Below are 25,789 nucleotides of genomic sequence, written 5' to 3' on the forward strand. Positions count from 1 at the left end.
TTTACATGTAAGGACTAATGGCCTGATTTAGAGTTTGGCGGACGGTTAGCTCCATCACAAACATGATGGATATCCTGCCTGCCGAATTACAAATGCCTCATGATATAATATTGTTGTACTTTGCAGATAGAATATCAGTCACGTTTGTTATTGAGTTGATCAAACTCTGAAACAGAGTCTAAATGTTTTTGTGCATTTGCAGTATGTCCTACATCACACTTCTGGAACACAAATATGTGATCTCAAGTCTTATGTTTTAAACGTGGCAGTGAAAATATTTCCTTTTTTTCCTACACCCTATTCACATGCTCTTTGTAACTGTGCAACTAACTTGTCAGCATGACAGCTATTGTAAATTGGAAATCAATGCAGTTTAGAGTAAGCACACATGGCTTATATGATTCTAGCAACTGCATCATTTATATTAGTAACTGACTGCTGATTAGTTATCTGTGATAATTATGGCTTCAACCTGGCACTGTAAGGAATGATATAATTGGGAAAAGACTTTTCATAAAGTGATCAAACAATCTAGAAGATAGCTGAAAGAATATGTTCTGTCTTTAATGGGACAGGTTTTTGTCATCCCGGTAAGGAGCAAACTTCTACATAGTTACATTGTATTCCAACTTGATTAATATGTTCATGTGTTATTTAGGTAATGTGTGACCTGTAATTGGAAGTGTCATAATCCCTGGAGAATTACCCCAAGTGAGGCTTTGAAAGTCTCTGTTTGTTTCCTCCATTAACAGCAATTTTTTATTTACCTCTTTGACGGAGCTGAGTAGATGATTCTTCCACTCAATACTAAGCAGAGCCTTCATATTCTGAAAAACAAATTGTCCTTACTCAACAGTGCTGAGAATGGATTACTACTGAAGTCTGAAATTCCCAGCTTTCATGTGGATTTGAAGAATAGTTTTGTTCCACTAGGTTTCCCACCTTCATCTGGTTTATGATTAGAAGTTTATTACTGGACAACATTGAGGGTTTGGTTCATTTTAAACCATGACATCCCATCCATTTATTTTGCTTGTAACAAGCACGTTGTAAACACGTTTTAGCAGAAAACCTGTCGAGAATGAGGGACCACCTACTTTAAGAAGACACTTTTTTTTAAACACTTCATCCACCACCTTGCCTCCAACTGACACAATGACACTTCCACACTCAAACCACTACAAGTCAAAAGCGTGCCACCAAAACTCTATGCAAACCTTTTCTTTAATGTTCATAAATCCTAGATGACCTTCATGGGCCAACTCAAAAACGTTCTAATACAATGAGGAAGACACTACCAGACTTCTAAACAACAAGCTTTCATGCACAGAAAAATTCATGAAGCATCAAACCACAAGGCTTTGGAACACCCCCAGCACAGCTTAACTTCCTGATAATCTCAAAGAGAACCGGGTCACAGAGATCAGCAGTCTTTAGCTCACTCTCATGAATGATACCATCTGTCACTGCATTGGGAAAACCTAAACCTGTTTATATCATGCCCATATACTCCTATGCATTACAGTATAAATGTTTGTGCAAATGAACAAGAATGTACCAGTGTTTTAGAATCCAATATGGATATCAGTTTACAATGAATTAGAGTTTCCAGTAGCTTCAAATTTGCTTGCTTTTTCATGCTTCAAGTAGGCTTTGATGCCATGTAACTCTAGGCTGTACATTTCCAAGAATCACAGCTTTAATTTTGAATCTGGTAAATGGAAATGGTATGTTAGCAAAATGGTGAACCTTGTATTGTATTTATGATTGATCTATTATCCTCAAAGATGTTCTGTGGTTCCATGAGGAGATCCTGCCACCTGTTCATTAGATATGTTTTACTGAAAGTAAGTTGTTTCTGTCATACAATAAAGCTTCATTCACTTGTATTGAGAACAGTGATATAAAATTCTATTTTGTAGCTTTATGCTCCAACTGACCTTTTCCTGGTCAGTTGAAATGGCAATTGTCTTTGATTTGTTTGCTGTGTTGGATGCTATTTTATATTAAGTGTTAGGTGGACTCCATGTTTTCGTGATGTGTTGTATGTTATTTGCGACAGCACATATCCCTAGTGGGACATTATACCTTCCCTCCTCCCTGAGCCACATCTACTTTCTCACAATCCTATCTGTATAAGCAATAACTTGCACAGTTGTACACGCTCAGAAGATATTAATTGTAAAATGTGACACCCTGTAAACTTATTACCCTCTTTCTAATTCTATCAAGAACCTTAGTTTTAAACTTTTCACACACAGACCTATGATATACATTGATGTGAACCACACACGCCACAAACAAGACTAAACTTGTCTATGACCCACTTGACTGCCAGCTCCTGCTTTTTGATGGCAGAATAATTGATTTCTGTCCCTCTTAAAGTGCAATGGTTCTCTCCGCTCTACCCATTGATTGAAACAACACCACTCTAAGACACTTTGCACCTAGCATCTGTGACAATCATATATTCTTGTCTTGGAATGAAGTTGTTAGGATTCTCCCTTGATATTTTTCTTGATAGCCTCTGTGTGCCCATGCCCCAATGGAAGCTTGGCTCCAGTTCTTGAGGGACAATAGTGTGCCCAGTACTGTGGTAGATGGCCTGGAACTTTGTCCATTTATAGCTTGAATATGTTGGCCCATCTATTAAGGGCCGGTCGCTGTTTTCCCAAGGTGTTGCAAGCAAGCACACGGAGGCATGATTGGTTTGCATGCAAAAAGGAGTATCTTGTTTTGCTTGCTAATTTTGTCTCTTTGATAATTAAAATCTCTTGCCGGGGAAGGCACCCCTGTTCTTTGCCTGGAGAAAGCTTGTTTTAGCCTTATTTTCTACTGTACCTCAATGTAGATCCATTCAGCTGCAGATAGGGATATTTCCTAATGCCATACATTTAGTTGTCATAATTTTAGAATAAGGGCATCTCTTTCAGTGAAGGACACAATTCCACAGGATTTATTCCTGATCCTCTACCCGAACTCATTCCCTTTATACTTGCCACAATTCATCTTAGATGATCCTCTCTGTGCTGAATTAGGTTGTGTGTGGCAGGATGTTATATTCTACTTCTGCATCAGTATCAAACCATGACATGAAGGCCATCAAATATAGGGCATAGTCCAAATCATCCTTTAGAACATTGAATTTCTGCATGCATTCTTCACTCCAAACAAACCCAATCCACACAAACTCAGCGTCTTCCTTAAGCAACCCCTCAAAACTACCATTTTGGATGTGAAATCCTTCACAAACCGTGCATAGTAGTCCATCAAAACTTGAAAAAAAGAGTATCTCCTTCTTGTTCCATAACAGGTTAAGACCCTTAATATAATCCATCAGATTTCTCTTGGACATACTCCCTCACCAATTATTTTACATTCCAAGGTTGACAACTCCTCAGAGCCAAAACAGCATTTACACGCTCTTAATGTTGGACAACGTTCTCCAAAGATCCTCATAACAGCCCGACTCTTTGATAGCGCTTGCACCAAACAACAAAACATCATCCAGATAAAGCAACACACTTCCAAGTTTACATAGGGCAGACATCATAAATACAGAGACCACCTTCACAAGTTTAAATGCATGCACAGCCATAGGGTGATGAAGGTACCGAGCTCCTGTGAATGCTAATTCAACCTTCTTTTGTGATAAACCAAGGCCATGCCAAGGGTAGTAAAATACTTGGCTCCTCCTAACAATGTATGGTGTTCTGTGATGTTGGGCAGAGGAAACTTATTTATCACCACCTACTTGTTAATGGTATGAAAATTCACGTGTAAGCGTATGTTATAATTTGCCTTTTTGATCACCAATAACTGTACTAACCACTCCTTTATCTCTACCAGCACAATCACCTCAACGTTGTGTAACCTATTTAACTGCAACTTGATTGCTTCATGCACCAATATGGGTAAGCTTCTCATCTTCCCAGAAGCAAGTCTAGCACCATTATGCAGTAATAAGTGATGTATCTAACCTTTAAGACAGTGGTTTCCAACCTCTGGTCCAGGTACTCTTGGGGGGCCTGCAAAGCCTCCTCAAGGGGTCTGTGACTGCTTAGAAAATGTAATCATTTTAACAGATTAGGTCCACAGCTTTCAGTTATTACTCAATGGGGGGGGGTCCTCAGATTCCAATAATGATTCAGTGAGGGTCCCTGGCTTCCAATATTGATAAAGTGGGGGTCCACAGAAGTCAAGGCTGGGAATCACTGCTTTAAGACACCCCAATATTTTGCTAAAAACAGATGGCAAGATAGACTCAAACTTTTCACAACAATCATTCACCTATTTGATCCAGACCTGTGGACTAGCTTTAGGATTTAACCACATTCCCAATTCCTTGTGATAGGCCATCCAAAAGCTTCATCTCTTCTTTGTCATATAAACCTTGCCTACAGTGATACTTCCCCTAAACTCAATGGTGAACCCAAAATAAGGCAACATTCTTATTATTCTTATTAGGCTTTAGTTTTGCTGGTATAATTCACGTAATTTCAGGAATTTCCCATTATTATTGAAATTCCACTACTAATCTACTTGGCACAGTTACCCGCCATTTGCAGTAAAACTTTACCATGAACATGCCATTCATGGTAAACGTTTACTGCAAATCCACAGGAACAACTGAACATAAGCAACTGTCATCCACAGTGCTTTAGTTTGCACTTTTCTTTTTAAAAGTGAAATTCCTTCCAGTGTCAAATGTTGACACAAGGACACACTTGCATATTTATGCCTAATTTTGCAAACTTTTCAAATAATTATGCAAAACTAAATTACGAGAATTTTACACATCTCCAATACCTATTGACTGGGCACCACATTCCCCATGCCTCACGTCTATGGGTTGCAGTTTTGCAGACTTATCAAACAAGTTATTATACACACCCGCAGAAATGATTGATGGCCTTAAAGCACTAAGTGACAGATTTGCATTTTGCATAATTATGCCTAATTTTGCTGAAATTTCACATAATTATGCAAAAGTAAATTACATAAATTTCACAAATCTCTAACACTTATTGGCTGCCCACCATATTCCCCAGGCCTCACATCCATGGAATCCAGTTTTACATACTTTTCAAACAAGTTCTCGTACACACCTTTAGAAATGATTGATGGCTTTGAAGAGTTGAAAATCATCTTTACCATTTTGTTGTCAATCTAAGGATTCCAAGTTACTTCACTTTTTCATCCCAAATGGGGAATTATCCCTTTACACATTTTCTTTTTTACTTTATTGATTCTTCCCCTAGAGCAAGGCTCACTCCTGCAGCATTTTGCATAATAGTCCTTCCTAGACCATCTGTTGTAAGACACTCTTTGCTACTGGCCAGGTGTCCTGTCATGACACATGTGAAGCTCTACCCATTTAATTCACTACCTTGCTCCTCCTTTCTTTCTCCTTTAACCACCATGACATACTACTGGCACCAGATTTACCCTTTTCCCCAAATTCTCAGACTGCACCACGTGCATTTAGTAGCCAAATGACCTGACTATTTGCTCATTCATGAGCCACAACCATTCATGCACTTCCTCAAAACTTCAGTTGAGCAAAAACTCTTCAAGAATAGGCATATAGGTTTGGTGACAAATGTTATAGTTTAAAACAAGTTTCCTCAGTTCTGTCACAGACTCTTCCACAGTTTCATGATGAGCTTGCTTTTGTTTATGCAGTAATATTTTTCGAGAATGGTTGATATTATTGTGAGAAAATACAGATCTATTTTTTTCAGAAACATCTCACACTCATTCAACCCACTTGCCTTTACCCTATCCAAATCCCGAAGCTCGTCTTTTCCTTCTGCTCCCAAACTCTGGGAACAAATGCCTTTCTATTAGCTCTCAATGGCTGGCCCACATACTCTGAATAGTTCTCAAAAACCTTATTCTACCTAGCCGAGCATATGGGAGGTTAACCAAGGTTGTACATAAAGAATAGAGGATGAGTAATATTCTGCATGTCTAGAGTCTGTGTTACTAACTGTAAAGTAAACCTCTGCCTCCAAAAACCATCTTCACATAGAGCATCTAATGGAAGATATACAAGATGGGTGCTAGAAGAATGCAACTTCATTTGGGAAAGCCAAGCCTTCAACTCTTCCCGTGGAGTCAGCTGATGTAACAAAGTTGCCAGGTCCCCAGATTAGTCAACATGCCACAAAGCAAAAACAGGAACCCAACAGCATGTATCACCAAAAGAATATAGTGAATTTAAATCCAGCAGAGTATTTCAAGTCAAAATGTGCACCTATCACTGGAAGGTCCTCAAAAGCAATGTAAACTGATATGGGCGAGTAAGGACCCAAATGCAGTGTTCTTCTCACTAAGAGACCACAAATCAGTTATTTTTTCTCCTCTTTCTGTAGGCTCATCCAAGGCAAGGAATGGGTCACAATAGCAAATGGAACTGAAATGGAAGACTAAAAAAAGACTGTTGCACATATCCTGTTAATTCACAACAGACTGTGGCTGATATTTTGGACTACCTCCAAGAAGATTTGCACTGAGAATCACTCTGCCAGCTACCAAACTTTTGAGTGTACCTACCACAGACAAGCCGCTGCTATGAATCAATGCTGCTCTGAATGAGAAAAAACAGACAACTATTTCTGCCATCATCCACTCAGACCACACCCGCCTGGCTTTGTTGGAGTGATGTCTCTCAAAGACAGGTAGAGCTCCCTATGACAGTGACAGCTCAGACCACGCCCACTAGGCAGGAAGTGTATTTGTTTTCTTTTTCTACAGTTGCCTGCTGTCTTCCATGTCACTTTCATGGGTTTGTCACCTGATGTTGTCACTTCCTAGACATGGAGTGCATCCCTTCCCCTTGTGTTCCTTAAGACAGTTACAGTTCGATCTTCCACCCGCTCTAAAACAGCACAGTGCCCACATAAAACTGTGATCTGTGGTTCAATTGCTGCCTTCTTTCTACTCACCCCCAACCCACTAACAGGCTTCAGAGATCTGCTGCACCTCTATCTTTGTGGTTACGTCTGTTGCCACCTAATGACTTGCATGTCGAGGTGCCTCAGAATGCTAGTAAGTCCACTTCTCACCAGTGTAAACAAGAGTTAGCGGAGCACTTATCACGGATAAGGGATCACCAACTATAGGAAGATAGCAAGTAGGTTTATTTAAAACACTTCATCCACCTCTTAGCCTTCATTTATGTTTTTATTTAATATTTGTCTTAGCAACACAACCCAACAAGTCAGATGCACTTGATGTGTTATTTAGATCCAAGCTAGTGGTTTTCAGTCTCATCACTGGTACCTGGTGGGTCCTTTCTTCTCTGTTGAACCAAAAGGTGAATTTCCATGTCTTACAATTTAAACTGGCCATCCCCCACTATGGCTGTAGTGAAGGGTGTTATATCTACCAGCATGGCAGTCCCTTTCATAAGGCGGCAATGTGATCAATGTTCATGCTGGGGATGACCGGAATATCACAGGTAGCAATTCTGCTGTCTTTAGGAGGAGACAGCCAAAACTATATTCTTGTTTGCATCGATGAGACTCCTTCAAGTTCACTGTTTCACACACTGTGATGCAGGACTATCATTTCTATAACTTGGTTGGCCATCAGGCATAGGTGGTTGATATAACTGGTCCTGCTTATGTTGCATTGTCTGTCCATCTGCTGTGGTTAGGGCAAGAGATAGCATATCAAACACTAGAAATTAATATTGCTTTTCTTTCCTAAAACAAGTAACAGAGTGGGTGGAAGGATGTTCATGGTAATAACACTGGTATTAGGTCAACTGTTAACATGGCCCACACTTCCTATTGTGTATTTCTCAAATGATCAGTGTACTTGTAGGCACACCGCTCCATAGTGAAAAAACACACAATGCTCTGTGCATCAGTGCTGCAGGGCAGGCTGCCAATTAAGGTCCCAGCTGATTTTCACATTTAATTTGGTCCTCATGGTATCCAAATATCGTTGTGGTCAATGCAGACAGAGTAGGGACATTATTGGGAAAACAGCAGATATGTCTGAAGCAGAAAGTTGGAATGTTAGACCTGACAGCCTTATGGTGGTCTTCTACCCAACTATTTGCCTACCTCCTTGTTATAATCTCATATAGTTCAGTTCTAGTCCAACAAACAATATGTTAAATCTAGGATTTATGATGTGTATAGCATTTAAACCTGACATGTTTTCCTGTTCATTATATTGTTATCATAATAGACTACTCCATTCCCCCTTTCCAGCTGTGAATAGTATGATCCACTTGTTTAGAATGTTGGTGGGAGCTCACAACAGAATGTTGTGTGAGGGAGGAAGCTGATGTGAGGATGGAGCAGTAGAGAAGATTAATAAAGGCTTTACTTTCTGAAGAACTTCAATTGTGAACGCTTCGCTGATTGTAACACTCCTGTATTTTTCTGACCTTGTTTTTGTTGACCTTTGTACTCTGTGCACTTTACCACCGCTAACCTGTGCAAAAGTGATTATGCTCCTCACCTAAATATGGCAAAGATGGCTTATCCCCATCTGGCATATTTAATTGACTTATAAGTCCTCAGTAAAGTGCACTACATGTGCCCAGGACCTGTACATGAAATGCTACTTGTAGGCCTGCAGCACTAGTTGTGTCACCCACTTAAGTAGCCCTCTAACCATGTCTCAGGCCTGCAATTGCAGAGCCTGTGTGTGCAGTTTTACACTGCCATGTCGACCTAGCACAAGAGCCCTTTTGCCAAGCCTTCCCTTTTAATACATATGTCACCCCTAAGGTAGGCCGTGGACAACCCAGAGGGCAGGTAAGACATGTACTTTTACATTTTGTATGTCCTGGTAGTGAAAAACTTCCAAAGTTGTTTTTCACTACTGCAAGGCCTATCTAGGATAACATTGGGATTACCTTATTATGGGGGTCATTCTGACCATGGCGGTCGGTGATAAAGCGGCGGCCAACCCGCCAACAGGCAGGCGGTCAAAAAAATGGAATTCTGACCCTGGTGGGAACCGCCAACACAGCCCGCCACTTTAACACTCCGACCGCCACGGCGGGACAGACAAACAGCGCGGCGGTCACCGCCAACAGGCAGGCGGCAGACAATGTACCGCCCACCCTATCACAACTCACCAATCCGCCACCTTTTCCGGGGTGGGAGCCCCGCCGATAAAAACACGGCGGAAACACACTACGAACGGGAAAACGCTCACCTATACACACTCCACGAGGACGGAGGTCAGCATGGAACCCGAATTAAACATCCTACCAGCTATTGTCTACCTGCTCATCTACCACGAGTACGAACGCCGGCTCAGACGACAACGGTGAGTACTGCACCTACGACACAGGGGAGGGGGGAGGAGAAAAGGTTACGGACACACACATACGCGACACACCCACCACCCCACCCCCCCCAAATCCCTACACACCAATGCAGAGCAACAAGTCAGAGTGACACCCCCCAAATCCCCCGGAAGAATGCAAAGACAAAATAAAATGATCTTTAAAATATATGTATAATATAGCTCCATTGAAGTCATGGGAAATATGCAAAATGAAAGATACATAATAAGGAATTAACATAGTAAAAAATATATACATAGGCAATAAGTCCTGCCCGTTCTGTCAAAGTTCCATAGTCCGTGGGCCAATGTGCACAAACACTGGGGCAAAGCCCACACAGGAGACCAGATACCATTGACGAGAACACTGCTGGGGCATCAGATGATATAACTACAGGCACCTCAGGGGGAAGGGAAGGGGGGGGGGGGGCACCTCAGCCACATGAGTCCACGACGCCAGATCCACGAGGGGCCTCCATGCCCACTGTACCATCCTGGGGAGTGCAAAGCCACAGTCAATCAGATGGATTACCGACTCCACTGTTAATGGAGGAGGCATGGTGCCCAGAGTGCTTCGTGAAGCCCTGCTCGACACAGAACCGGCACTGTCAATGGGCCAGCGGTGCTTGAGACGGCGGTGGCCAGCGGAGCGGTGCTTGACAGGAAGGGCCCAGCGGAGCGGTGCTTGAGACGGCGGTGGCCAGCGGAGCGGTGCTTGACAGGAAGCGGAGCGGTTCTTCTCACGGTGGGCCCCTGTTCAGCGGTTCTTCTCACGGCGGGCCCCTGTTCAGCGGTGCTTCTCACGGCGGGCCCCTGTTCAGCGGTGCTTCTCACGGCGGGCCCCTGTTCAGCGGTGCTTCTCACGGCGGGCCCCTGTTCAGTGATGCTTCTCACGGCGGGCCCCTGTTCAGTGATGCTTCTCACGGCGGGCCCCTGTTCAGTGGTGCTTCTCACGGCGGGCCCCTGTTCAGCGGTGCTTCTCACAGCGGGCCCCTGTTCAGCGGTGCTTGTCCTGTGTTTCTAGGGAGCCAGACCTGGCCAAGACTTCACGCTCACTCGCCATCCGCAGTTGCGGTCGCGGGGCCCTCCTGTGATGGAGTCCTGGGCCCATGGGTGTCGTCCGTCACAACCGGAATGGGGCTGGTGGGGCCCTCCTAGGCAGCTCGCCTGCTGCCTGACTTCTCCGCACTGCTACCCTTGCCCTCCTTCGCTGAGGCTCTGTGGCCCTTGCCTCCCTTTGATGATGTGGCAGGTGACGGGGCAAGGCTACTGTCCTTGGTGGCAGCCGTCTCAGGCTTGTCGCGCCGGCCCTTCGTTTTTTTGGTCCTCTTCCCAGGGGGTGGGCTGGCTGTCCCCTTGCTGCTGGCCGATGTTCCTGCCCTAGGAGCTGGTGGACTCCAATAGCCCAGAACTATGGTCCTAGTAGATGCAGGGCTTGTGGTGGCTGAGGTGCTGTTTGTACTCTTACCAGATGGAGGGGGTGGGTCAGGTGATGCAAAGAGGTTAATTTTGGAGAGGAAAAGTTTTTTAGGAGCAATGGGAAGGGTAGGTGCAGTGGGTATGGGAGTGGAGGAAGAGGATGTGGTTGTAGGAGAGTCAAGTGTGCTGTCTTTGGGTGCAGGTGCTTGTGACGGAGGCTGTCGTGAGGTGGATGGCTGTTGGGTGGGTGGCTGCCTGCATTTGTGTGGTTTGGAAGAGGGGGTGACAGACACACTGGGAGAGGACACAGGGGACGTGTAAATGGCAGTGGGGGTGGTGACTGCACGTGTGCGGACTGTAATGGAGGGTGTGCTGGTGATGGAAGTACTGGCTGATGGTGGTGTGCATGCAGGTGTGAGTGGAGACGTCACAGGGAGGGAGGAGGGAGATGAGGAGGTGGGGGACACAGAGGTGGTAGTGACTGTTGGCATGTCTGCATCTGGATGTTGCTTGGGTGAATGCTTGTGGGATCTGTGGTGCTTATGTCTGGATGAGCTGCCCTTGGGTTTAGAGGTGTGTGCAGGCTGGTCTGATGGTGTGGGTGGGATAGGCAGAGGAACAGGAGACTGGGACTGGGTGGAGGGAGTTAGAAGAGGGAGGCTGGAGACAGGGACAAAGGCTGCCGTCAGTGCTGAGGCCAGAGCTTTGAACGATCGCTGATGGGCAGCCTGACCCGAATGAATGCCCTCCAGGTATGCATTGCTCCGATGCACCTCCCTTTCTACACCCTGGATGGCATTCAAAAGGGTAGACTGCCCAACAATGAGTGTCCTGAGGAGGCCAATGACCTCCTCACTGAGGGCAGCAGGGGTAACTGGGGCAGGGCCTGAGGTGCCTGGGGCGAAGGAGATGCCCGCCTTCCTGGGTGAGCGGGCACGTAGTGAAGGCTGAGGGGCTGCTGGGAGGGGGGCGCTGGTGCGTTGGGTGGCGGCTGTACCTGTTGTGGCGGTGGGCACGGATGTTGCCGCCACCGCAAGGGAGCTCCCTTCCGAGGATGTGTCTGTGTCGCTGACGTCTGCACGGGTCCCCGTTGTGGAGCTCCCCTCTCCCTCCGTCCCACTGGTGTACTCAGAGTCCGTTGCATGGCCCTCCGAGGCCATGTGAGATGCAGCTCCCTTGTGCGCCGATGCCACTTCTCCTCTGCCTGATGATGCTAATGCACACATGAACAGGAAGACAAAGAAAATGGGGGGGGAGAAATGAAGACAGGTTGAGTGCATGCATTGGCAACACCGTTGGCGGAGAGGACAGACACACAAGCCCCCTGCACTAGGCCGCGCAATCGGGGTACACTACTCAGTTATTGTGACTAGGCCTGCAGGTCTATGGACAACAAATGCACACATGGGTGAGGCCGGACCATGGATAGCTGTACTTGGCACCCTACAGAGGTGGAGGGCGGGGGGACAAGGCCATGCCTAACGGAAGGGCCTAGCCTACAGAATGCGCCCTGGCCTAGAGATAGCCACACCCCTCCTCCCCCACCCAGACACCTTCACTGCGCGCACAGATAGCAGAATGTGCTGATACTCACCCCCTTGTGTCTGCTGTGATGTCCTCACGCGCCCATCCAAATCGGGGTAGGCCACCGCCAGGATCCGGGACATCAGGGGGGTCAATTGGCGGCTGGCACCCCTCCTACGTTGGGAGGCCATCCCCAGCAGAGACTCGGCGGTCTTTCTGGTCCCACGGCGGATGTCCTCCCACCTCTTTCGGCAGTGGGTGCCCCGTCTGTTGTGGACCCCCAGGGCCCGGACGTCCTTGGCGATGGCACGCCAAATGTCGATCTTCTGATGGGCGCTGACCTATGTGACATGTACAGGGTGGGAAAGGAAATCTCATTACTTTTCTGCCTGGTCAATGTGAGTGCCCCCCCCCCCCCAACCTTGCCATGTGGCACATGCTCTCATCTTTCGTGCGTTGCACTCCTCATTCGCTCCGTAGAGTAGCGCATACTGGGGGAGGACCCCATCAACAAGTTTCTCCAATTCATCAGAAGTGAAGGCAGGGGGCCTTTCCCCAGTCGCAGCAGCCATTGTATCTTCCAGACCGAGGTCACAGCAGCACTTGCAGTATAGGTCCTCTCCTGTGGATGATCAGGTCTTGAGTGATTAATCAGATAGAAAATGGCGGTCAGGCCCGCGGCGGTGCGTACCGCGACCGCCGGCACACATCGTCATTGGCTACTGAAACCCATAGGGTTCAATGTTAACCAATGCGGCTTAGCCTACCTACCGCCACGGTGTGCCACGCCAGCGCATTGACCTCACATCCCATTGTCACACTTCACAGGTCAGGCAGCCGCCATTTCAAGGGCCCACATGGCATAATTTTTACTGCGTCACACAGGCCTAGGCCTTGCATTGCCACTCATACAAGCCTTTCAATGCATAGCGATTCGTGTACTGTGCAAGCTGTGTGAACAAACCTGTGGGTTGCTTGACTCTGTTCTCCAGGTTGTCCTTCCTAGTCCGCTGGGACTTGCGAGGAGAAGGATGAATCCTCCTGTGTACCGACCGCTGGTGGACCTGTCGACAATGGAAGAACGACATATCATACTTACATACCGGCTTGACAGAGCAACTATACATGAACTGTGTGCCCAGCTGGAGCCAGACCTGATGTCCCCCATCCGCCACCCCACAGGGATTCCCCCTCTGGTGCAGGTTCTGTCAGTACTCCATTTTTTGGCAAGTGGATCATTCCAAACAACAGTGGCCATGTCATCTGGGATGTCTCAGCCTATGTTTTCAAAGGTTTTGTCCAGAGTGTTGTCTGCCCTGATGAAATACATGCGGAGCTACATTATTTTCCCTGAGGTGGGCGATTTGGCTACAGTGAAGGGTGATTTCTATGCCCTTGGACATATCCCCAACATCATTGGTGCCATTGATGGGACCCATGTGGCCTTGGTTCCCCCCAAAGACAGTGAGCAGGTGTACAGAAACAGAAACAGAAAAAGTTATCATTCTATAAATGTCCAGGTGGTCTGTTTGGCTGACCAGTACATCTCCCATGTAAATGCCAAGTTCCCAGGGTCAGTGCATGACGCGTATGTCATGCGAAATAGCAGCATCCCTTATGTGATGGAACAGCTACAGAGTGTGTGGCTAATTGGTGACTCTGGTTACCCCAACCTGTCGTGGCTACTGACCCCAGTGAGGAATCCCCGGACCAGGGCAGAGGAACGGTACAATGAGGCCCATGGGCGGACTAGGAGGATCATAGAAAGGACCTTCGGGGTCCTGAAGGCCAGGTTTAGGTGCCTGCATATGACAGGGGGATCCCTATTGTACTCACCAAAGAAGGTGTGCCATATCATCGTGGCCTGCTGTATGCTTCACAATCTTGCTTTGCGACGCCAGGTGCCTTTTCTGCAGGAGGATGGTCCAGATGGTGGTGGTGTAGCAGCTGTGGAGCCTGTGGAGAGTGAAGAGGAGGAAGACGACGGGGACGACACGGACAACAGGGATACAGTCATACAACAATATTTTCAGTAGCACACAGGTAAGAATCACCCACGCCATATTACATTTACTTAAGGCCTCATGCGTCTCTACTGTCTGTGTTTCCCCCCAGTTCCTGTTCACTGATTTGTGACTTTCCCTTCCCTTTTCAGAGCTGTATGACCCACTGCGTGACTTCTGCTTTGTTTGCCCATGGACTAAGGCTTATTGAAATTGGTATGTTGTCATCACAAAGTAACTGGACATTATTGCACCGTTATGTGTAATACATTTGTTAAGAATACAAGCAGACTCCTGTTATTTTAAGTGCAATAGGTGATTTATTTTAAGTGCTACATATAGGTACATGATTGTAAAACGGTGATGGATGGGGGTGAAGTAATTTCCATGGCAGAGTCCAGTTCTCAGACGCACAGGTGCATTGTCCATATGCCTGTGGAAGGATGGAGCAGGGGCAGTTAAAGGTTGGACAGGGTGACAATGTGGGACAGTGGGATGACATCAGGGGGTATCTTATGCTGGCGGGGGTCTTGCAATCCTACTCTGTCTTCTTGTGAGATCTTAGGTTCCGCTTGCGGGGTGGTTCTTCTTCAGCAGGAGGTGGGGTTCTGGTGGGCTGTCGTTGTGTGGGGGCCTCCTGTCCACTAGCGCCGGCGGAGGTGGTAGGCTGTTCCTGGCCTGGGCCAGTGACAGGGGCCCTTTGGGGTGCCACATGGTCCCGCAATGTGGTGACTATCTGGTTAAGGGCCAGGACGATGGTCCCCATTGCGGAACCAATGTTCCTCAGTTCCTCTCTGAACCCCATGTACCGTTCCTCCTGCTGTGCCTGGATCTCCTGGAACCTGGCCAGTACCGTCGCCATCGTCTACTGGGAGTGGTGGTAAGCTCCTGTGATGGTGGAGAGGGCCTCTTGGAGAATGGGTTCCCTGGGCCTGTCCCCCCCCCTGTCGCACAGCAGCCCTCCCAGTTCCCCTGTGTTGCTGGGCCCTGTCCCCTGGACGGTGTGCCCACTACCACTGCCCCCAGGTCCCTGTTGTTGTTGGGGTGGTGGGTCAACCTGGGTGCCCTGTAGTGGTGGACACACCGCTGATTGACGTGTCCTGGAGACAGAGGCATGGGCCCGCTGGGTGGGAGCTGTGCTGGTGTTACCAGAGGGGGTTGGGTCTGGTGTAGCCTGTGGCTGTCTGTGGGGAACCAACTGTCCCGAGGTCCCCGATGGTCCGGGCTGGTCATCTGGGTCCAGGGAGACAGAGCTGCTGTCATCGCTGGGGGCCTCTTCTGGGGGTGGGATGGACATCTCTGTACCCTCCGTGGCGGTGTGGTGGCGTTCGGGTCCTGCAGGGGTATGAAGGTATGTTTATTGCTTCTGTGTGTGGCATTTCGTGTGATGGGTGGGTGTCCGTGTACCCAAGTGCAGGCATTCCCTTGTGGGGGCTTTTGTGAGGATGGCTTGTGGGGGTGATGTGTGTGTGCAGTGGGCATGCTTTGGTGATGGGGGTCCATGCTTTGTGGTCGCATGCTGGGCTTGGTGTTGGGATGGGTGGGTTGTGATGGTGAGCCATTTGCAAGGAGTTGGTGTGATGGGGGTGGGGGTGGGGGTATGATTTGGCATTCAGGTGGGGTGGGGGGAATGAAGTAGTGAAGATTTGACTTACCAGAGTCCATTCCTCCGCCTACTCCTGCGAGGCCCTCAGGATGCAGGATGTGCAAGACTTCCTCCTCCCATGCTGTGAATTCTGGGGGAGTAGGTGGGGGTCCGCCGCCAGTCTTCTGCACCGCAATGTTGTGCCTTGATACCATGGAACGCACCTTCCCCCGTAGGTCGTTCCATCTCTTCCTTATGTCCTCCCGATTGCGTGGATGCTGTCCCACCGCGTTGACCCTGTCCACTATCCTTTGCCATAGCTCCATCTTCCTGGCTATTGTGGTATGCTGCACCTGTGCCCCGAAGAGCTGAGGCTCTACACGGACTATTTCCTCCACCATGACCCTGAGTTCTGCGTCACTGAACCTGGGGTGTCTTTGGGGTGCCATGGGGTGGTGTGGATGAGGTGTGGGGTGGCGTTTGTGGTGATGAGTGTGGTGCGTGTAGTGGTGTGTGGTGTTTGGTGCGTGGATTCTGTGTGGGTGATGGTGTTGTGTGCCTCTGTGTTGTGGGTTTGTCTATTCTGTGCTCTCTCTCTAGCCTTCGTCAATAATTTTGGGTCGTAGGGGTTTGTGGGTGATGTGGGTGTGTGTTTTATATTGTGTTGGGTGTGTGGGAGTGGTGTTAGTATGTGTATCAGGTGTGTGTGTTTCAAAATGACGAATGTGGCTGAGTTTGCTACGTGTGTGTGTATTTTGAGCACGGCGGTGTGTACCGCCAATGGAATACCGCATTTGAAAGACCGCCGCGTGGATTCGTGTGTCATGATAGTGTGGGCGTATTTCTGTTGGTGTGACGGTGGAGGTTTGGTCATCGCCATCTTTTCGCTGACCTTTGGTATGGCGGACTTTTGTGGATGTCGGGTTTTTGGAGGTTTACAAGTTGCGGGTCAGAATGACCGAGGCGGTTTACCGTGGCCGCGCCGGTGTTATGGCGGGCATCTGACCGGCGGTAAGCGCCTTTTACCGCCGAGGTCAGAATGACCGCCTATGTCTTCAAGTGTAATTCACAATCTGAAAGAGATAAGCTTTTCAAGCTTGTTGTCTCTGGAATCACAATTTAAAACCACAACGTATGGTGAAGTTGGATTTTACATTGTACTTTTGAGAATGCCACTTTTAGGAAGTTGTCATTTTCTTACTTTAAACATTTGCCTGTCTCTGATCACTAGTCTGAGGTGGGTGACAGCTAGGCTTTGTGAATTCCCTCATGACAGCCACACCCAATGGGAGCTTAGGTGTAACTTAAAGGACGATCCTGAGAGGATGAGACGGAGGAGCTGGCCTCAGCCTCACTTACATTCTTCAAAAAGGAAGGGTCCCTGACAGAATAAGGAGACACACCCAGGTAACTATACAAGAAGTCAAACACACATTTCTCTCCTACTTAATTCATAACATATTCAATGTCATAGCTAAACCAAATTGATAAACACATCAATATTTTATTTCCACAAAAGATATGAACATGAACATGAAGCTCTGGACAAACCTCTTTTTGCTTTCAAGAGGAATAAAAACCTACAAATTATTTTGGTTCGATCAGCCATCAATAGCACAAAGGAATTTGTACAAAGATCTATTGTAGAGTTAGACCTTGTCAGAGGTAATCACAAATGTGGCAATTGTCAAGCATGCGATGGAGCTATGGTCACCGATAGTTTTACACATGATGGAAGGTCAATTGCCTTGACGACCATGACAAATTGCAGATCAAAAAAAGTGATCTACTTGATTCTATGTCCATGTGGTTCAGGCTATGTAGGTGAGATGTCCAGAGAATTCAGGATAAGATATTATGAACATAAGTCTGCAATAAGAACACACAAACCAAACGCTCCGTTGGTTGCACATTGTGTCACACATAATCACAATGAAGGTGACATTAGATGGACTATCTTAGAGAAAATTGCCCTGAAGAGTGGCATGAGCTTGGAATCTGTTAGGAAGAAGATTTTGATTTTTTTATTTGGAGACATTTAGTAAAGGTTTGAATGAGGAAATACCTTGGTATAACACTCTTTAAGAGAATGGTAAAAGGGAAACATAATTTGTTTCGGAGTCAGTTTAGTGAGTTATGTATATCTACGTAGACAGTATTTTTGAATGTTGCTTATGTTTATAGTTCAGGTGTAATAGTTTATTTTGGGATTTGTTTGATGAAAGTCTTTCTTGTTTTTGATTTTGTTTGTCTTATGATTGATTCTTTTGAAATAAAAGGTTTACTGAACTTATGTTCTGTAAACAGTAGGAAGTTTGTTTTAACAGGTTTGGATTACTTTGGCACCACTCTAAAATGGCTGCCGTGATTCCAAGCATTACCATTGTTTTTGCTGGTTGTCTAGATTCCTTCTTCTATGGTTGGTAACACTGGGCGTTCAGCCCTGAGCGGGAATAAATGCTGTGAGTTTCATGGCCAAGAACACTATGCAGAGCGGCCAGGATTCTTAAGCAAGTCGAGGATTTATCAAGCGACCCAGTTAAAAGGTAAGCTTTATAGGTATTTGTTAGGCTATGTACCTAGATGAATTGGCTTATAATATACATCATGATAATTGTTCTTGCATGGTGTAAGTAATGGCTGTTTTGGGGTCACAGGGAAGGCGGCATATTGGACTTGCAGTATCTGCATTGTGTGTAAGGCCATATATTGATAGGATGATATTTGTGTTAATTCGTTTTGGTTTCTCGTTTTCATTTTAGTTTTCAAGCCCCTTATACATGGGAGTCTTGTAGAGAGCTGCTCCGCATTTCAGACATCATCAGGTATGGGAGTAATGCAATTGCTTTCCCAACCGGTGAGGTACACGTGTTGGGATGTCTTTGCGGATCACTTTGGTATGAGGATAGTAGAAGCGGCTTTGGTGGATCACTAGTATGGTGGTGGTTTTCATAATATGAATATTCACACTCACAATTTTTTATATCACGGAAACAAATGGAACATACAATGATTCCCTTTGTGAAAGTTGTATGATTGAAACAATACCTATGTTTGGACTTTCATTTAGATTTTAATATATGATGCATTGTCCATTTTGATATATTGCCCTGATGAAGGTGGCGCAAATAACTAGGACTCGATCAGTTGGTTGTAAGTCCACCGAAATGTGCAACGGCAACAACCACTATTTAGAATAATGGTGGTGGTTTTATCCAAATACCAGGAAGAGGCAGAAATTGATTCCTATGAACTATAATTTGCGATCTTCAGAATACTCTGTATAATGATGTGGACATGCATCATGGACTATTATTTCTGAAAAAAATCAAACTTGATTTTCAGAATGCTTTAAACAATGATGAGGAAGTTCATTACGGTTCATTTTTGAACAGTGATATGGATGGAACTAAAGTATTGGTTTTTGATTAATTTTCTTTGTATATGAAGTGTGTATTGGTTATTATATGATATATTTTATGTGAAGGAAACGTGTTTGATTATATGTACGTGATAATTTGTTTAGTTTTGGTGTGTTGGTGCTGTTTGGTCTTATTTCTTGTTTGTTTGTTGGTTTAAATGTCTTTTTATATGGTGTCTTCCAACCACCCTGCCCCTGCACCTGGACTCTGCTATCTGTGAGCCTGTGTGCCAATTAGTGCCACTTCAGTCCAGGACCCATGGAAGCAGCCTAAGGTTTTTGCTTCATTGGATCTGACGCATTAACTCGACTGCACATCACATCCTCGACACCGGTCTTCACATTGCAGACCCTGGTCCCTGGGTCCTAAAAGTTGATGCAACAGTAACTCACATCCTAACTCTGCGGCCCCTTGGAACCGAAGTATCACCTCTGTTGCATGAAGAAAATCTATACATCCACTCTATTGCGTGGTTCGGAACCAACACAATGATCTGCAACCAGGATTTAAAGTACTTCGGTTCAGAGGCCCCATCTGGGTCCCTGTAGCCCACCTACATCCATTTTGTTTCTCAAGATTTTCCAGAATAGGTGACCCAGTAATTCCTGTTGTGCATGGTAAGTTTCTTGGTGATCTCTGAAGCGGGGGCTGAGAAAAAGGGGGTGGGGGTTCAAAATCGCTGTTTCACATGTTAATTCTTGTAGGACCTTCCAACACTCCTACAGCTTAGGCACTGGACAGAATTACACCAAATTTGGCAGAAAGCTAGCTTTCAGTATGCAGATTACACCTTTGCTTATTTGGTATAAATCAGTTCTGTGGTTTTCTAGAAGTTAAAGGAAATACAAATGTGTATTGGCCCGACAACTTTGTGAATAATGATGAGCTTGTGCAGGGAAATGCAGAGCTCTAATTGGCTGCCAACACTTCCTGGTTAAAGTCATCTTCAGCCTAGTCCCAACAAAAAAAACAAAAAAAAAGGAAAAGGGGCCAGGGTAGGCTTTCCCTGACCGCTTAGCTCTGGTATTAGGGTCCAGCCAGAGCAAACAAATTTAGTTTTAGTTATTTTCGCCACAAATTCATGACGAATCCATGAGTTTGTGACAAATTTAAAAAACAAGTGTGGCCCCCACAATGGTTCTTTTAAAGCCCCCAGGTGGGCTAGGTCCTGTGGGCATGTTAAAAGATAAGGAGGGATGCACTTGGGACCCCCCTCCTGAGCTTATTGTTGCTCAGGGGACGGCCACCTCCCCTCAGCCTTAATAAAAAGGCATGGGTGCTTTATAGCTCCCCATCACAGCCCCAGGGACTGCCACCTCCCCAGTGCCTTAATGTAATCAGGGGGGCCACATAACCTCCCCGGGGCTCACGTAATACAGGGGTGAACGGCCCCCTGCAGCCCCAGGGACGGCCACCTCCCTGGGGCTTTAATGAAATGTGATGTGGGAGTGCTGTGCCCCCCCCAACCCCAGGGACCGTGACCTCCCTAGGCCAACAATAAAAATAAGAAAGAGGGTCCATTGTCGACCCTGAGCCCCAGGGACCACCACCTCCCTGAGGCCAATAGAATGGTGGAGTGAGGCTGAGTGGTCCCCCTCAAGGAACCATGGATGGCCCTGTCCCCAGAGCCGCTCCTGCTATGTCCCCGGCTGCCCACCCTCAGGACATAGTTGTTTGCTTTAGCATGGTGGGAGCTTTGACAGGTCCACCAAGCAAAAGCAAAAGCAAAGTCCGCTTTCTCACAGCTCCCACTGGTAGAAAGCAGTTTTCATTGTGCATGGAAACAGATGAAAACATTGCTCCAATAAGCAGAGAGCTGCTATTTAAAGCAGTTCCCTGCTTGTGGGGGCAATGCTTGCTCCCACAGGATGTGGGGATCTGGCTTGGACGAGCGGGCCTACAGGCACCCCGTGGTACTGTCACGAGAGAGAGAGAGCGATTGTCATGGCAATGGTCTCTCCATGTAATAACTTCAGAGTCAGACTAGCTAAATGTTTGGTACAAATGTTATAGTTACTTTTGGATGCAGAGCAGACCATGTTCACTTCTAGCATAATGGTCAAGCTGTCACTCAGTAGGCTGAAGATTCAAATCCTAGTATGGCTTGGCAGTGTGGTTGTTTAATTACTGGTGTTTTAACTGTTGCACCTTGCTAGTGATGGAACATTCACATTTCTTTCCAATCACATGTGCGGGTTGACTGTCATAGGTATGTCTGGAAGCATCACAGTAAGGAGTCATCTATGGCTTAAAGGTTAAGGTCACAGACCCGCACACTGAAAGCTGAGAGTTCAACTCTAGGTGTGCCCATTGTCATTTTCCTTCTTTAAACCTTCAAAAGTTTAAGGTTCATACTGAAAGGTGATCTTACTCTTTTTAATTGACAAATACAGTTTTCTTTTCAATTTGTCCAGAAATCTAATTTTAAGTATCATTCATCAAAGCCTAAAACACTCTCTATCTCTCTCCCGCTCACTCTCTTTCTCACTTGTTCTCCCTCTTTCAATCTGTCTCACTCGGACCCTTACACACTCACTCACAGACCCACCCAGATACTCATGCACCCACTCACAGACCCACTCTAACTGTGACATACCCACTAACAGACCCAGCAAAACCCTCACGCACCCACTCACAGACCCACAGAGAAACTGCCGCACCCACTCACAGAGCCACAGAGACACTGCCACACCCACTCACAGACCCACCAAGACACTGACACACCCACTCTCACACCCTGGCAGACACTAACAGCCACTCTCACACCCAGATCAACCCTCTCACACCTATTCGCACACTGAGAGAAAGGCCGCGGACAACTCCCACTGTGCACATCCAAAGGCTGTGCATAGTGTGGGGTTGGGTGGTTAGTAAGGTTGGCTACAGTGTGTTGCTACATGCCAGGACCTGCTGCCAACCCCAACGGCACATGGCCTGCGGCCAACCCTCTTCATGCATGGCCAAGCAACATGCGCGGTGCTGGTTGGATTAATCTATAGTAATGAAAATTACTTTGCATTAAAAATAAACATAAAAACTTGCTGAAAACACTAAAAGTTACACAGATATTATAGTTATGAAATAGAAATAAAAGAAAAACAAGTCACTGAAAAAAACCAAACCTTGCCATGCACTGCTAATTACCGCACAAATTAAGACACTTTGGTAACATCACTGATAATATCTATGTAATATTTGCAGCAAAACTTTTGATGAGAAAATTGTTCATGATGGGGGTGCGAGTTACATTTACCCTAGGGCACGAGGTATAGTTACTTGAGATAACTCTAACTATAAAAGGTGAATTTCTATGATTTTGTATGTTTAAAATGTGAGCCCTAACTATAACATCCATGTAACCTTTGCTTTCTTAAGTGAATCTATCTATCTATCTATCTATCTATCTATCTATCTATCTATCTATCTATCTATCTATCTATCTATCTATCTATCTATATCCCCAGCTGGTTCACAACTGATCTCCAAGATTCTAAACGCCAGACTGCACAGAATGCAAAGATGCAGCCACCAAGGAATGCATCAGCATGAATGCGCACAATATCGGACTGGCCTACCTCAACTACCGCCTTTCTTTCTACACCCCCACCAGACAATTCTGATCTTCCCAACTCACCCTTGCCTCCACCCCTAGAATCAGGAAGAACACAGCAGGAGGCAGATCCTTCTCCTATCTCACAGCACAGACGTGGAGCACACTACCTATTCACCTCAGGCAGGCCCCCTTGCTGAATCAGTTCAAGAAGGACCTCAAGGCCTGGCTCTTCTACTGACCAGCACCCTTCCGACAGCTCCTTGAGACCCCATGGGTGATAAGCTGTGCAATGCAAATCACTGATTGATTGATATATGTAAATATACATTTATATACATAATAAACACATGCAGATATATATGTGATATCTCTTTAATTCTTCAAAAAAATCCACAAAAAATTAGAAGCACTCGTGGCATTGAATCTAGTTTTAAAAGTGCCAGGTGCAACATCATTTAGAGAGGACACATCAGGGTAATCCTCAATCAGCATCTGTTTCTGTATTATGGCCACCTGATAAGTCTCTTGGCAAAGGTGAAAACTCTGCTGTTGATGTAATTCTTATAATCTCTAATGATCTTTCGCATTTTACAAACCATATTTAACGAAAGGAAATTGAAAGATATTTAGCCTTTGGGTTTTCGTGGTATCTCTGAAGAATTTTAAGACGCGCGTACGCTGTGTTCAGTAGCATTTCAATATATGAAGTTTAGAGGTTTCTTGAGATAATGCTATTTTTTTCTGTCTATGCAAGTTGTGCTCCTGGTGAATGAATACGATATCGTATTTGTCTATTACCCTTACAAGATGGGCACGGAGGTGTTTTGGTTGCTTTCTAGTTCCATCTTGTTAAGTTTCAGGACACACACATGGTGTGAACACCAGAGTTTCTGGGGCAGCACATATTTAAACATCTAACAAGGAGCATGGCATGTTTTGGAATTGCCACTGTACCAGGATTGCGTAACTGGACAAAGGGCCAGCCTATCGGTTTAAGTGTTTGGCGGTATACTGGTACTCCTGAGGGTGACTATTAATACTCTGCTCCATATTGAATTTTCCTTTTTTACTTAGGCGGCTCTACTTACTACGGTAAAGCATGTGTGAAGGATGCTTTCTCAGAGTATAGTTGGAGTAAAGCACGGACAGTCCCTGGGATGTGTGTCGCATCTTTAATGTACACTTATCTAACTTGTGTGTTTTGGCATTATGTTTTGTTTTGTATCCTGTGGGTGACCACTGCTGTTCCAATATGGGGCAACGTATGGGCATATCTCGGGTTGTTGGTCTCATTATGTTCATGTTGCATTTTGGGGAATGCATGATGGGATTTCTGCACTGATGTGGAAAGCTGCTAAGTTTATGAATTTGATGTTGGATTTTAACTGTGATTTGGCGTTTAGCATCAAAGTAACACTAATTGTGGGCTGAAATGTCTACCTAAAGGTTAGTAATGATTGGGCAATGTTAGAGACTATATTCAAATAAGATATACATAATGTCATTATTTCGTTTAAGTTAACCTTTAAGTTTCTTTGAGTGTTTCTATGTATATATTGTATGCAACATTTTATTTCCAGCTGTAAATTTGAAAGATGATGTTGCCTTGATATTTGTTGAATGTCAATGGATTTGAAATATGTGGTAAGATTACAAGCAGTAATTTGAGATTTTGGTAGACTTGGATCAGTTATGTAGAACAACCCCTCCTTATTTGAGAATAAGATGCAATAATATAATGTAAGAAATGTCCTTGGTCATAAGATCTGAAGAAATAAGTGATATTTTTAATTATCAGCGAAGACTCCATTATAATGCCATGTTTTGTCAAGAATTATTTTGTTCAATGTTGAATCGGTCATATGAGGTGATTATATAGTTTTATTGGTGGTTGGATAACTCACTCTGCTCTCTGTGTTTAGGACCCAACTACCTAGTTGTTTGTAGTCTCAAACCAAGTATTTCTTGAAAGTGACCTTTAGATGATCTAATGCATTATCGTTGTTGATTTTATTGTTATTGCTGTAGCAAAACCTTTCTCTTTGTGTGTTGTTTAACCCCTTTGCTGCCAGGCCTTTTCCCCTCCTGCGCCGAGCCTTTTTTTGGCTATTTGAGGCAGTTCGCACTTAGGCCCTCATAACTTTTTGTTCACATAAGCTACCCACGCAAAATTTGCGTCCTTTTTTTCCAACATCCTAGGGCTTCTAGAGGTACCCAGACTTTGTGGATTCCCTTGAAGGAGACCAAGAAATTTGCCAAAATACAGCAAAAAAATCGTTTTTTTTTAAAAAAAAAAAAAAGGGAAAAAGGGCTGCAGAAGGCGGCTTCTGGGTTTTCCCCTGAAAATGGCACCAACCAAGGTCTTTGTGGTGGTAAAATCACCATCTTCCCAGCTTTCAGGAACAGGCAGACTTGAATTAGAAAACCCAATTTTCAACACAATTTAGAATTTTACTGGGACACACCCTATTTTTACAATTTTTTTGGTGCTTTAAGCCTCCTTCCATTTAGTGACAGAAATGGGTAAGAAACCAATGCTGGATCCTAGAAAGCTAAACATTTATGAAAAGTAGACAAAATTCTGAATTCAGCAATGGGTCATTTGTGTAGATCCTACAAGTGTTTCCTACAGAAAATAACAGCTGAAACAAATTATATATTATATAATATTGAAAATGAGGTGAAAAAACAGCCATTTTTCTCCACGTTTTACTCTGTAACTTTTTCCTGCAATGTCAGATTTTTTAAATCAATATACCGTTTCATCAGCTGGACTCTTCTGGTTGCGGGGATATATAGGGCCTGTAGGTTCATCAAGAACCCTAGGTACCCAGAGCCAATAAATGAGCTGCACCTTGCAATGGGTTTTCATTCTATACCGGGTATACAGCAATTCATTTGCTGAAATATAAAAAATGAAAAATAGGTATCAAGAAAACCTTTGTATTTCCAAAATGGCCACAAG

This window comes from Pleurodeles waltl, chromosome 12 (assembly GCF_031143425.1).
Source record: "Pleurodeles waltl isolate 20211129_DDA chromosome 12, aPleWal1.hap1.20221129, whole genome shotgun sequence".
NCBI lineage: Eukaryota > Metazoa > Chordata > Amphibia > Caudata > Salamandridae > Pleurodeles > Pleurodeles waltl.